Genomic DNA, 15,350 nt, shown 5'->3' with positions numbered 1-15,350 from the left:
TGACCGCATCATTTTAAAGCTGAAATCATTGCAAATATGAATGGAGGGTTCTGGTGACTAAACAGGAGAGGCACTGGGACCTGGTGACAGGGGAGGATGAGACTGTCTACTAGAGTTTCTTTCTTCTGTGCTGGAGATGTAAATGTATAGAGAGAACAGGTTGCTGCTATCCTACAAAAATAGCTGTGTCCCTGCCTAAACTGCAGAGATACACCTTAATAATAGGAAAAAAATAAATGAAAAGGTCGGTTTTTCAGGGATCAGACTCTAATCAGATACCTGAGCCCTTTGAGGATCTGACATTGTGGACAGGAAAATGGCCCAGACACTGCCCATATCTGTATGAAGCAATTGAAGGTGTCAGGGTCATAGAAAGGTAGAGGGGAGCTAGAGGGCCAAGAAGCACCATCACTCCCCTTTGTCAAATTGGAAATGCCTCTTGCTCTGCATGGGTGGCATGTTCTATGTCACAGGAGAGCCTCCAAAGACCACCTACCACTGGGGAAAGACAGAGCCCCTATAGGCCACTCTCCTTTCTATAGCCACAACACTGATCACCAGCATTGGTCTGGAGGCCTTGGAGATCAGTTGCTTTTTGGTTTACTTGCGTGTGTGTGTGTGTGTGTGTGTGTGTGTGTGTGTGTGTGTGTGTGCGTGCGTGTGTGTGTGTGTCGATAATGATAGTTTCAAACCCTTGTACTTCTGACACATTCTCTAAAATAACAGATACATATAAGAAAAGCAATTTACTTTTTATATACATGAAATAATAGCAACCTCTGTATGTATGCATTGCGTGTGTTGTGTGTGTGGGGGGGTACACATTTGTACACAGAAACCAAGCTATTCAGAAGCCAACTTCAAGTCTCCTCAGGAGCCATCTGCAACAGTTTTTTGAGACAGGGTCCTTCACTGATTCAGAAATCATGAAGTAGCTAGACTGGCTGATGAAGAAACCACAGGACACCCATCTCTATCTCTCCAGCACTAGGGTTACAATCTTGTACCACTAAGCCTAGAGTTTTGTGTGGATATTGGGGATCAAATTCAGCTCCTCCTGCTTGTACATCTAGCACACAGAGTGCTTTGCCAACAGAAATCCCCCTAATAGTGACCTCATAACTAACAATATCTACGACATATTTTGTGACTGTTACATCCATGGCAGAACCTAACATGACTGCTTTGTCAGTATTTTATGTTTGATAATTACATAAACATAGCAAGTAAAATCCTGTAAAGCAGCTGCTACTTTCCCCATTTTACAGTGAAGAAACTTGGCCACAAACTGAAAATATAACTGGACTTATTCAAGCCAAGCAACTACAAAATGGCAAAACCATGACACATTCTTAGGCTTATTGTATCTCAAAAGCATATATTTCCTTCCCTACAGATAAAGTGGTGGTCTTTAAGTGGGGAGAGCCAGATAAAGTTTTGGGGTGCAAATAACTTCCACATGAAGCTCCACATTCCAGTTTGCATATTTCATGACACCAGCCCTGTAGAAATAAATCATAGCCAAGCAGATGAAGAGAGAGGTACAATAATGTAAGGCATGAGCATATGCATCATTGGCAGACATGGATTTTACCAACTCCACAGAATCAGAAGCTCAGAGGACAGTAATGACAGCTCCCCCAAAACCGAGGCATGCATGTGTCCACATGACCTAAGGAAAAAAGCAACAGAGTCCTAACACAGCTTGCCCATCCAAATCAAGGTGTCTTTGACAAATGGAAGCCTGGGTTAGCACATTACTGCCTACTAAAGAAACCTTGCTATGTAAGCATGTGGCTGTCAGCCCTTTCTCACAATTAGCCAAAGAGATGGTTTATGTTCAGGTAGTGATAATTGCTCTTAAAAAGTCGTATGAAGATGGTGAGCTAGGTCACTATCAGACAAACGATCTCATAAGCAGCAAATGTTAAACCCTAGGCACCCATAGGGAATAAATTTGAAAATCAAAACAGTTCTTTACTTAGATTCCGAGTACAGTTCAGGCCATAAAGAATATGGCGGCTGAATAGCCCAGAGACCTAGGTTTTAAAAAAAAAATCAATTAAATGATTCCTAGTGATAATCTGCTATACTCATAGATTGGTGTCTAACCCAATCATTAGAGAGGCTTTCTCTGGCAGTTGGTGGGAGCAGATGCAGAGGCCTACAGCCAAACATTAGGCAGAGAGAGTGCCCAAACTAAAGATCTCCACAAGGTCCTGCACTTTGGAACTCCAGAAATTTCATGGAAGAGGTGAAGAATTGTAGAAGCTAGAGAGATCAAGAACACCAGAAGAACATGGCCCACGGGAGCAGGGCCCATAGAGGGTCACTGAGACTGAATCAGCAATCATGGAGTCTGCCTGGGTCTGCACTAGGTCCTCTGCATACACATTTATAATTGTTTTCTTGGTGTTTTTGTGGGACTCCTAACAGTAGAAGTGGGGAGAGTGGTCTCTGACTCTTTTGCCTGCTCTTGGGACCCTTTTTCTCCTACAGAGTTGCCATACCCAGTTATTGATATGAGAGTTGGTGCCTAGACTTACTGTAACTTGTTATAACATGTTCGGTTGGTATGCTTTGGAGGCCTGCTATTTTTTTAATGGAAATGGAGGAGTGACTTTAGGAGAGAGGGGATGTGTAGGCTGGAGGTGGAAGGAATGGAAAGAGAGGTAATTGAGATTGGGATATAATGAATGAGAGAAGAATATAAAAAGGAACATGTTTAGCAAACTTGTATTGCAAACATGCATATATGAATAGATGATGAATGAATCAAGAGTATTAAACAAGAGCAAACTTGCCAAGTCACCATTGAAATAAAGCGTAGAACTAGGGAAGGAGATGAGCTGGCAACAGGACAAGGATTGTTGGTAGGAAATTCTGAACTCTTGCCATATGTTAGGTATGGCCTATACACTGAGGTTAGAGCAAAAACCTCTCTGCCCTCAGAAACCAATGCAGAGATGCATAACTAATCAAATGTTAAGAATAAAAGACTGAGTACTCAGCTGTAAATGGGACATCTTTAAAACTGGCTCACCCACCACACTGAGATTCTGAGAATACCAAGGAGGAAGAAGTAAAAGGCACCAGAGGATAGGGAGAGATGCAATGAAACGCTGTCCAATGCCCATGGCATTACTGTGAACTCATGAGCTCACAGCATCTGGGTTACCCATACAAGATTAAGCCACCCAAAACCTGAGACGAGAGAAGTGAGGTGCTCACCATTCTTTACTCCTCAATGAGTAGCTGTTAGCAATTGACAGCTACTGGGGAAGGAGATGCATTCTTTCGTGAGAGTATTCCCACTGGTCATTTTCCCATTCTTCAGTGCATGGCTCCACATCCACACTCTTAATGATGGCACTCTGCAGAATTGCTGGCTATTGAAATATTACATGTAATTTACATATGTGTATGTAGGTGTGTATTCTTGTCAATATTTGAATCAATATTCAAAAAGCAGATTTCTATTGCATTAGGGATTGCAATGAATCTATAAATCAAGATCAAATTGAGAAATTTGATATATTAATATTGTCTTTCTCTATAAACATTAAATCTTTAGCTCTCTCTTCATTTGTTTAACATAAGTATGACTTTAGCAAAATTTTGTAGATTCCACCATAAAGATAATGACCATGATTTGTTAGATGTATCCATGGCATTTCACGTTGAAGATAGTGAAAGTAAATAGAACATAATTTTTAACTTTTACTGTGTTTATGAACTAGAAAGGATTTATTTTGTGTGTTAACTTTATAAGGAATAACTTATATATTAACTATACAAAGAGAAGAAAACAATTATATTTTTAAAGGCATACCTCATGAAAATGTACACACCGGCATTAAGCATGTGAATAGATACTTAATGTTATATATTATCAGGTAAACGCAAAATAAAAACCTGATGGAATCTTTCTGCATAGCTCTTAGAATGACCAAATATAAAATATGGACAGTGTCAAATCTCACCTGCATAAAGGATCAATCATATCAGTACAGAGACACTTCATTTCTTTTCTCAATTCATGTATATCATTACTACTTTTTCTCTTTCTTATATCAGTGGAGATTTCAGTATATTGTTGGAACAATATACTCTCTTGCTCAAACCTAAGTTTTCTTGCCACTATGTAGGATGTCAGTTGCTGGATTTTTAAGTGATTTTTTTTTTTTTTTTTACAAAATTCAGGAAGCTATTCTTGATTCCTAATTTACTATTTTGTGTGAATATGTATGTACACATACATGTGTGTATGTGTGTGTTTCAAGAGTGACACTGAATTTTTTTTGCTAAATGCTTTTTCTGACATGATAATGTAATTTCTATTCTTTATAAAATTAATATGATGATTATATCTACTTAATTTTTAATACTGGATGACTTCATTTATCTATAAGCATTTTATATATATTATATATATTTATATATATTTATATATAATGCTTATATATATAATGCTTATTATATCTATATATATAACCTATGTATTCATTAACAAATATAGTATTGCAATTGTTATTTTATATTAACTCTCCTCTGTTAAATTCAAATCAAAACAGGGAAGGATTGTATGCTCCTTCCAACAGCTTTCCTTTATATAGACCTCAGTTTCTGATATATTGTTTTCCTTCTCTCTGAAGCAGTTCTTCTAACATTTCTTGTAAGGCACAGATACACTGACAAAAAATTCGTCCAATTTCTGTTGCCAAAGATTTTATTTCCATTTCACTTTTGAGGAATAATTTCACACAATACAGCCCTCTAGGTTGCTGAGGGTTTTTTTTTTTTTCCTATTTCTTTCTCTTTTCAAACCTCATGCATTTTGCTCTGCTATCTCTTTGCTTGCCTGGTTTTCTAGAAAAAGCAACACACCATTTTGACCATTGCCACTCTATAGCAATATATTGTTTTGCTCTTACTTCTTTCAAGATTCTTATGATTTTTTCTATGATTTAAATATTACATGTCTGAGTTTGTCTTTCTTTCTTTTCCTTTTTTCTTTCTTTCTTTTTTATTCTTTTTGAGGGACCACTTATGTTTGGTATTTTCCAGGCTTCTTAATCTGTGATTTGATGTCTAACATTAATTTGCAAAATTCTTAGTTGTTCTTATACCAAGTATTGCTTCTGTTTCTGTCTCTGTTTCCTTCCTTCCCTGTTCTCCTATTATCCATGCTGTACCACTTCTTACTATTGAAGAACCTGGAGAAGGTTCTTCAGTACTCTAAGAGGGTTATCACAGGATTGCAACCCACCCCTCACTTTGCTTTTCAGTCTTAAAATTTTCCAGTGTTATGTTTTTAAGCACAGAGACTCTCAGCCATACCCAATCTCCTAATGAGGCCTCCAAAGAAAGGTATTCGGTTTTTTCCAATGTTGTATTTTTTTTTTAACCTCCAGTATTTCTTCCTGGATCTTTATTTTAATGATAATGTGTAAGCTATTGTTCTGTGGTTGTGAATAAACACCATGACTGAGGCAACTCCTATCAAAGCAATCATTTCATTAAGCTTGTTTATGGTTGAGGGACAGTTAGTCCAAGATTATCATGGCAGGAAGCAGACAGCCACGGTACTATAGCAGTAGCAGAGAGCTTTACCTCTTCCAGTAGGTAGAGAGAAACACTGGAACTGGAGTGGGTTTTTGAAATCTCAAAGCCCTCCCACACTGACACACCCATTCCAACAAGGCCACACCTCCTAATCCTTACAAAACAGTTCTAGAGACTACAAATTCAAACCTATGATCCTTTGAAGGCCATTCTCATTCAAACAAGCAGAGTTAGTTACTCTGTTTTAGCCTCTTCAGACCCTGCCTTTGATTTTCAGTACGTGTTTGTTGTTGTTTAGTTTTGTTTTGTTTTTTGTTAAACACTAATTTGCCATCTTAAACAAAGGTAGCTATTATAAATAAATATTAGAGACTTAGTGACTTAACAGCTTAGAATGGTAGTATTCTACTGTGTATGACTCGGCCTCATTCTTTCATTAGATTAACTTTACCAGAGCTTCCAAGCTTCTGCTCATCTTAGATCAGACACAATTGATAAATGGGACCTCATGAAACTGCAAAGCATTTATAAGATAAAGGACACTGTCAATAGGACAAAATGGCAGCCCGCTGACTGGGGAAGGATCTTCAACAACCCTACATCTGGCAGAGGACTAATATGCAAAATTTACAAAGAAATCAAGAAGTTAATAACCCAAATAATCCAACTAAAAATGGGTTACATACTAAGAGAGAATGCCCAACCAATAGCCAGCCCATCTTAAGATCCATACGATCAATAAGCACCAATCCCTAACACTATTAATGATACTCTGTTATGCTTGCAGACAGGAGCATGTTGTCCTCTGAGAGGCTCCACCCATCAGCTAATTCAAATAGATGCAGACATCCATAGCCAAGCAATGGATGGAACTTAGAGATTCTTATGGAAGAACAGGAGGAAAAACTGTAGGTCCCAAGCAGATAAGAACTCCACAGGAAAACCAACAGAGTCAACTCTCATAGACCCTTGGGACTCTCAGAGTCAGAACCACCAACCAAACAACACACACAATTTGGACCTTGGCCTTAAAGCCCATGTGTAGTAGGTGAACAACTTAGCTTGAGGTGGGTCCTGAACAACTGGAGCAAGGGCTATCCCAAAAGCTGTTGCCTTATATGGGATATGTGCTACTACCTGGGCTGCCCTGTCTGGCCTCCATAGGAGAGGAAGCACCTAGCCTCACAGAGACTTGAAGTGCCAGGGTAGAGAGATACCTGGGGTGGTGGAGGTTCTGGGGGAGCCACCTGTCTAGAGAAGAGGGGTAGAGGGGAGGCAGAAGGATCGTAGGAGGGGGTGACTGTGAGGGGATCAGTTAGCAGGATGTAAAGTGAATAAGTAAAAATAAATAAATATATAAATAAATTAATTAAATTAAAAAATTTTAAAGTATGATTCAGCATTCACAGAAAGATTCCCTTCCCTCTGGTGTCAACATAAGGTGGATTTCTCCAGCATACACTGTGAGAACCTGGTAGATCTCTAACTTAAAATTCAGAAAAACACAATGCTTCAGAATGAGACCTACCTACAGTTTTTGCCTGTGGACATCTGTAAGATTCTAGCAGGTCATCAATTATAGTTCAGTCTTCTGGTGTCTCCTTAATGTTGCTGGTCATGTTCTTCTGCTCTAATAAGTCTGAATCTATATCTGCTTGTTCTCTAACTTGAAGAGCAGAAGTCTAGCCTGCAATCTTATTTCTATGGTCCATCAAAGACAAATTACTGAGTTTTTCAACTCCTTTAGCTTTTTGTTGTTAGGACGGTGGGTTAATTAACAGGGGCTTCTAAGTTCCTTACACTTAGGACCAGAACCAGAAGTAAGCAAGTGTATTTTTCAAATGTAACTGACAAATCTCTCTCCTTGAATTTCTAAGGAAATTCACTCCTTAGTATTTGTTCATTCTAGGAGCAGCAGGAATTACAGTCATGATTCTACTTCCAATTGTTCACTAGATTTGCATGGACCCATGGCCAAGGGTGGACGTCTATCTCCTTTACTGCTAACAAGAAGATGCCAAGGAAATTAGTAACACCACACACCTACACTTCAGAGTTTTCATGATTCCTTTATCAGCATAGACTACATTTTAAAATATCTTCCTATTTTTGGCCTAGAAATAGGAGTATTAATCTATTTTATAACAATATTTGTTAAATATATATGCAAATATTTTCCAATGAAGAGTCAAACACTGTGATATTATATTTGAGAAAAGAAAGGCAGCCACATGCTCTGAAATATTTATAAGGGGAAATTATTTTTAGGATCTTACCTCTCACACGGGAGTGTACATAAAATCTTCCCAAGGATTTTTAAAATTAGATTTTGTTTTTCTTTTGTTTTGTTTTGTTTTTTTTTTTTTTGAGCAGGTAACCTTTTGACATAATACATTGTATAGAATGTATTATGATTACTTTCTCTCATCCCCTCGTAATGCCCTCTTCCAACTGATCCCTCTCCTATCTCTGTCTCTGTCTCTGTCTCTGTCTCTCTCTGTCTCTGTCTCTGTCTCTCTCTCTGTCTCTCTCTCTCTCTGTATGTATGTATGTATGTATGTATGTGTGTATCTGTCTGTCTGTCATGTACAAGTGGTCACAGCTGCTACGCTATATATAACTGCCACACCATGTCCAGTATATAGAATTTTGTAATGTCATGGTGTCAGATAAGGCCAGAGATTGCCTTTCTAGCAAGTTCTAGCTGATGGCAGCAGCCCTAGCCTTTTAGTCTGTGGAGCACTGTCGCTATGCAGCTTCTGATGTAGCCTCTTGTCAGATCCTTTAAGCCACCATCAAAAATCTACTGATATCCTTCTTTCATGAATTTCTAATCCCACTCATCTTAATTTTTTTTGTAGAAAATTCTAAGCACTCTCTGTACCCATTTTCAATTCCTTACAAAGGATTATTAATTGTTTATGGAGGTTATGGAGGGCCAGTTTTGTTTGTTTGTTTGTTTGGTTGTTGTTGTTTTTTGTTGTTGTTTTTTGTTTTTTGTTTTTTATTTTTTGTTTTTTGTTTTTTGTTTTTGTTTTTTTTTTTGGGTTTTTCAAGACAGAGTTTCTTTGTATAGCCCTGGCTGTCCTGGAACTCACTCTGTAGACCAGGCTGGCCTCTAACTTTGAAATCCACCTGCCTCTGCCTCCCAAGTGCTGGGATTAAAGGTATGCACCACCACTACCTGGTGGAGGGCCAGGTTTTTTTTTTACATTTTTTGGGATTTCAATACAATTACATCATTTCTCCTCTTTGTTTCCTCTCTCCAAATTCCCCCACATAATCCCCCTTGCTCTCCTTCAAATTCATGGCCTTGTTTTCTGTAACTCTTGTTACATACATATATGTATGTAATAGATATTCCTGAATATATAAATACAACCTGCTCAGTCTGTACATGTTACGTGTATGTATGTTTCCAAGGCTAACCACTTGGTGCTGGATAGCCAATTGTGTTCTCCAAGGGTAAGGCTATTTCTCTGCTCTCTGCATCCTTGCTTTTCTTTGTCTAGGGTTGAGGCCTCATGAGCTCTCCTTCATCCACATTAGCATGTCTGTTAGTACCACCCTCTTTGTTCAGGTCAGGTTTAGGAAGCCATGTAGAGGAGGAAGACAAAGTAACAATGAGGATATCTTTGGAGTTTCCCAGAACCTTCCAAGCCTGATTCATTTTAGGAGCTGCGAATTGGAGTTGTTTTCCTCCAGAAATCCCTTCTTCCTCATACCCCATGGCTGGCTTCCTCTCTTTGTCAAGACTCACCTTCTCAGGTCAGAGGGCCAGTTTTTAATCACTCTCTTACCTTCAGATTTTTTAAGTGAAAAATATTTTTGTTATTTTATATAAAACTCATATCCACCTCTGAATTTATTCACTTTTACATACTTTCCTAGAAGGAAAAGAGTACTTCAATTTCTAATACCAGAATGCAAACGCCATCTAGCAAACATTAAGCTGAAGCTTCGTCTCCTCCCCACTTTCCTCCTGGCATCTGGTAATAGAACCTGGCCTGTAGAAACATAACTTATGCCCTCTCTCAGAATATCTGTTTCTTACCCAAAACATTTGTTATACATTCACTTGCTTAACTGGGAATGGCAGTACTTACCTATGAACCCTAGAACTCAGAAGACTGAGACAGGAGGATTGAGAGTTGACCAAGTTGAGCTATGTTAAGAGATATCCAAAATAAACAGGTGGTTCCCTCAACACTGTGCTACTTACAAATAAAAGGAATGAAAGCATGGCTGCCTCCAGCTTAAGCCTCTCTGGGGAGACTTGGTATTTATTCTCATATTACAAACTGTAATGTAAAGAGAAATGGAACAAATGAATCCAATGCAATGAGGAAAATCTTATTATGAGAAAGAAGGGAAACAATCAGTTAATCCATTTTAAAATAATTTTTAAAAATAATGCCCAGGTGTTCCATGGACTCCATATCTGGAGATATGACTACTCATTTTATCCTTACCCCACAAACTCTAGTTACACAAAAGCAATTATGAACAAATGTGCAATAAAACAGCAGGTGATGCTGAGTGGAATTGAGAATCCTGCCTGGGGGATGGGGAGCCATTCATTCTGAAGCATCCCTAAACACTATGCTCTGGGAAGAGTTGTGAATATGAATTTTAAATATTTAGAAACTTCGGGGTGCCTTAAATACAGATATTCTCCATTTTACAATTGGGGAAAACTGAGTCAGCACTCCTCGATGGCTCCAAATTTCTGCAGAAGGTAACCCCAGAGGGGCACTCAGCACACAATTTGATTAAGAAGCATAATTAGGAACCTTCTTTTACTTAGCTGAGTCACCTGGTGTCTTGTTGCATACTTCTACCAAAATTAAATGCATTAATTTTTTAAATTGAGTCCTGGAGAGTCTCATCTGCAGGGTAATCAAAGTAAATTATATTAAGTGTTAGAAGGTCCAAGACACAAAATAAATATGTATAAAAGACTAACAATGTTTTACACAAAGTGCTAGGAAATTGTTGGTCGTGTTATTATTATTGAAGTCACTACCAGCAGTAGGCAGAGGCAGAGGCTACAAATACTTTAATTTTCCTAGCAGATAATTTAATCCAGTGAGGAAAAAAAGCACACTAAAAATAGAATTGCTATTTGGCTGTTTTATGTGACCATGACATGAGTAGATAACTCTTCAGACTACATTTTGAAATGGAGAAGGACCATCTATTAATGAGTCTACAGGTTGTCATGGGGTTGGCCGTCATGAAAACTTCACATTCTTGTATCTAATCCTCTCATAAGATCAATCATTCTGCTTCTTGTGGCCTTTGTCCTCTCTGTATAAGTGAAGATATCTTCCAGAAGTAGAACTCAAAAGTCGTGGGTCTTGTGTTATTACTGATGTCATGTTTGGCTTACCAGATAGGAGGCATGTCTATCCTCTGAGAGGCTCTACCAGCAGCTGACTGAGCCAGATGCATACATTTATAGCCAACTATTGGATTAAGGTTGGGGACCCCTATGGGTGAAGCTGAAGGGGATGGCAACCCCATAGGAAGAACAATAGTATCAATCAACCTGAACCCCTCAGAGCTCCCAGAGATTAAGCTACCAACCAGAGAGCATACATAGGGTAGTCTGTGGCCCCCAGCACATACATAGCAGAGGACCCGCAGTTGGGTGGAGAGGGGCTAATCCTGTAAACCCCTGATGTCCCAGTGAAGCAGGATGCTGGGGGTGTTGAGGAGGAGCACCCTCCCAGAAGCAAAAGGGAAGGATGGGCTAGAAAACTCTGGGAGGGGGGACTGGGAAAGGAGCATCATTTGGAATGTAAATAAATAAAATAATTTAATTAAAAAAGGTACTTCTATGATAAACTCTAACCAAGGTGTCTTCTAGAGTCTCGAGGCAATTAGCTCAGGAGTGAAAAAGTTTGCCAAGCTTGTGGAGCTCCCAAGGCAGGTTTATCCTTTCTCCCTAAGAGCATATAAGAGAAAACACAAGAGAAACCTTGGCTCTAAAGCGAAGTTGTTAATGACTTCCTGCAGCAAGGAAGTTAATAACAAAGGGAAAATGTCAGTCATTGGGTAGAGAAAGAACTAGGCAGAATTCAACAGCATTAAAACTCCAAAGGGGAAAAACAAAACTAAAACAAGTGGTACAAGACGCAAATTCCACCAGTGGCTAAATGCATTGGCGGATTGTCTTGGGTCATAAAGACCATGGAATGTCGTTTGGCTTAGTCACTCTGTAATATTCATACGGCAAGTAATTCTAGCTGTTACAGCAATAGGAATTCCTTGGCATATCTGTGTGTTCACAGAGGTTCAGACCAGGTACTGGCACTTCATAGTCTACAGGCTGAACCTATCCAGATGCCTAGAAGTAAAACTTTATTAGAACACAGTTGTATCTGTGTTAATCATGCTCCTAGTGTACATGGATCCATTCAAGCTAGAGAAGTTTCAAAGCTCCAAAGAACATACATAGTCATGAAAGTATAAGTTCAGTGTCACCAGGCATGATGGTGTAATTTTCACCTTTAATCTCAGAATTCCAGAGGGAGAGATAAGAGGATATTTGTGAATTTAAAGCCAACCTGGTATATATAGTGAGGTCCAGGCCAACCAAAACTACAAATGTAAAAGAAGAAAGAAGGGGAGGAGGAGAAAGAAGGGATGCTTTTCAATATGATTTGAGTTCAGAGTTGAAAGCAGAATGGAAAGAGATGAGATAATGAAGGAGTGTCAAGTCTCATCATCCAGAAAGTGCTAGAATTTATATGCAAAATCATGATAAGACATTTGGTTATTTGGGGTAAATATAAATGACTCATTGCAAACCATCTAGCCACATTAAGGGAAATGGATAAAAAAGAAATAGTAGTGAAGTAGTAGTGACAGCAAAAATCTCAGTCAAGAGGCTACTGCACTCACTCTTGGTAATAAAGGGTCTAAGCTAAAGAAATAATAGTGAGTGTGGAGAGGAGTGAAGAGGTACAACAAGCCTTGTCAAGGCAAACTAAAACAAACTTGGCTTTGTGTGTTAGGGTTGCTTTGTATGCCATCAGGGGAAGCCTTGAATGGCTCCCTCAAGACAGGGTTTTATTTTTCTCCCTATTACAAAGGTCTGGTGATTGACTAACAAAATTCTGTCTACAGAGAGGAGTCGACAAAGGCCAGCTCCATTCTGCATCATCCCCACTCTACATCCTAATTTATGTCATATGATTTGCGTTATCAGGATTGCAACATAGCCATTTTATTTTTAGGCATTGTATCCATGTATCCATGCTTAAACAAAGAGATGAGAAGGAAAGGTAAGAGTGGGAGCTGAGGACAACTCAGTGCTTGATAAAGTGCTTGATGTACAAACATGAGGACTGGAGTTCAGATCCTCAGAACCTATGTAAAGCTAGGTGTGCTAGCACTCAGCTGCTTCAAACAAGACAGAACCAAGGGTCAACACCCCAGATTGTCCTCTGAACTCCAGGTGATCCCTTTGCCATACTACTGCCTGTGCTCACTCATCATGCAAATGATCACACACACACAAATTTCAACAGAAATAAAGGAAATAAAAAGTATTAACCAATTTAGTCTGTTTATTTATATCTGGAAAGCAATGGCATTCCTAAATACCCCTAGAGGCTCCTCATCCACCAGTCATTAATAGATCACATGCGTGCCTGTAGAGTAGAAAAATTCTGTAAGGGTATTTTTATTAGAGCACATTATAAGACTTAAAGTCAGAACTCTTAATTATGAAAAGGGGAAAATTAGTACAAAGGAGATGAGAAGCTGTGTCTGCTATGGAGAGTTATTAGATTTAATGACAAAGGAATCAAGACTATTGTCCAGGGTCCCAATCAGACAGTTGTGTAGAGTGCTTAGTCTCATGGTTATCTTAGTAAGAGGAGAAAGGGCTAGATGAAGAAATGGAGACAAAAGATAAATGGAGTATGAGCTGGTCCTAGGATGATTATTGATCATGAGAGGCTAAGGCTAATGAGAAAATTCTGAAATAATGACATAATGCAGAAAGTGCTATATGTCTGATTCAGATGCCTAAGACTTTCTGCTATATTTGGCTAATAATCATCTCTTCAAAAGCTTTAATCTCTTTTAAAACACAAGCCATTTCTGACTAGTGTTCCAATGACTTTCTTTGAAGACATAAAGGTTTATAATTAGCCAGTGGTTTTGTTTGATGTTGACCAGAATGTAAAGGAAAAGCAATTTTCAGAGCATTCCAAACAATTTTTCCTCTTATTTGCTAAAAATAAGATATTTACCTGGTGTTTGGTCTGTTTGTGTTTTTCATAATTAGTCATGACAGAAAAAAAATAGAGCAACTAAGAATGGTCAATCACCTTCAACACAGGCAGCTGGTGGGAGATGTTCCTACAAGGTACAACTACCATTTGAAACAGGGATGATCCTGGGTGACAATGCTCATCCTGGAACTAGACAATGAACACCTAGAATCCTATTCAATCCAATTAAAAACAGCTTTGTGTCATCATCTCTTGCTCTGTCTTTTGGCTCCTTTGATTAGATAATTGGATGATATTAGATGAATTAGATTTGCATGGTTTCAGATATTCATAAGACCATGCCACTTGACCCCACAGCAACCACCATAATCTAGTCCTGGTTTATATAAATATATGTTTATAAGCATATATTTATGCATATGAGTGATCTGTCTTCACACATTCCAGAAGAGGGCATCAGATTGCATTACAGATGGTTGTGAGCCACCATGTGGGTGCTGGGAATTAAACTCAGGACCTCTGGAAGAGCAGCCAGTGCTCTTAACTGCTGAGCCACCTCTCCAGTCCCCTAATCTAATCCTTGTTAACTGCAAAGTTCTTAAAGCTCCTTGTAGAAAATCTTGAATGGGCAAAAATTAAAATCCAAACAATCAAGAAATTCACTGCACATTGGTACTTGTGTTGGTCAGCTTCTTGTTACATGATAAACCAAAGTGAAAGAAAGGAGATTTATTTGGTTCAAAGACTGAGAAGTTTTGGTCCACTGTTAGCTTGGTTCTGCAGTTTCCAAGCTACATTAAGAAAGAACCATGTGATGGAATGGCAAAGTGAAACAAAGATAACATGGCAGCAAGAAAGCAAAGAATGGGCAAGGAACAGGCCAGGAACAAGATATATCTTTCAAAGGTACACACCTAGTACTTTCCCCCCAATTAGGCTATCTTATAGAGGTCAAGTCTAGCTGTGAACTCAGCAATGAACTGAGCCATTGATAAAGTTAGTATGCTTGCAATACAAATCATCTTTTAATCACCACCAATTGAAGACCTAATTCCAACACACTGGCCTCTTGTGGAGGTAGAGAAAGAGCTTCATGTCCAAACTACAATACCACTCTGTGATGAAAGGCTAAGGCAGCAAACCGTATCTTTAGAAGATTATTTGTAGCACAGGATGTCTACAGAACACAGATAAAGTGCAGGTTAACACTTGGAGAGTTCAGAACAATGCAGGCATCTTTAAAAAACATTTACAGTTTTTCCATTAAATTTATATCAAAGAGCAAAATCCAAATTATTTGATTTGTTTTGTTCTATTTGTTTTGTTGGTTGTTTGGTTCACTGGTTGGTTGGTTGGCTACTTGATTGGTAGTTGGTTTGCTTTGACAGGTCCTGCCTATTTAGCCCAAGTTGGCCTCAAACTCATGACCACTCCACCCCTACCCCTAAGTGCTACTTTTATAAGTACGTGCCACTGTGAAGTCTATGTTACTAAAGTAGATAAAGAGAAATAAAGGAATTTCTCAATTCTCCTTAA

The sequence above is a fragment of the Mastomys coucha genome, unplaced genomic scaffold (assembly GCF_008632895.1).
Source record: "Mastomys coucha isolate ucsf_1 unplaced genomic scaffold, UCSF_Mcou_1 pScaffold22, whole genome shotgun sequence".
NCBI classification, from domain to species: domain Eukaryota; kingdom Metazoa; phylum Chordata; class Mammalia; order Rodentia; family Muridae; genus Mastomys; species Mastomys coucha.
The sequence above is the reverse complement of the archived record's forward strand: the minus strand, read 5'-3'. Positions refer to the sequence as shown.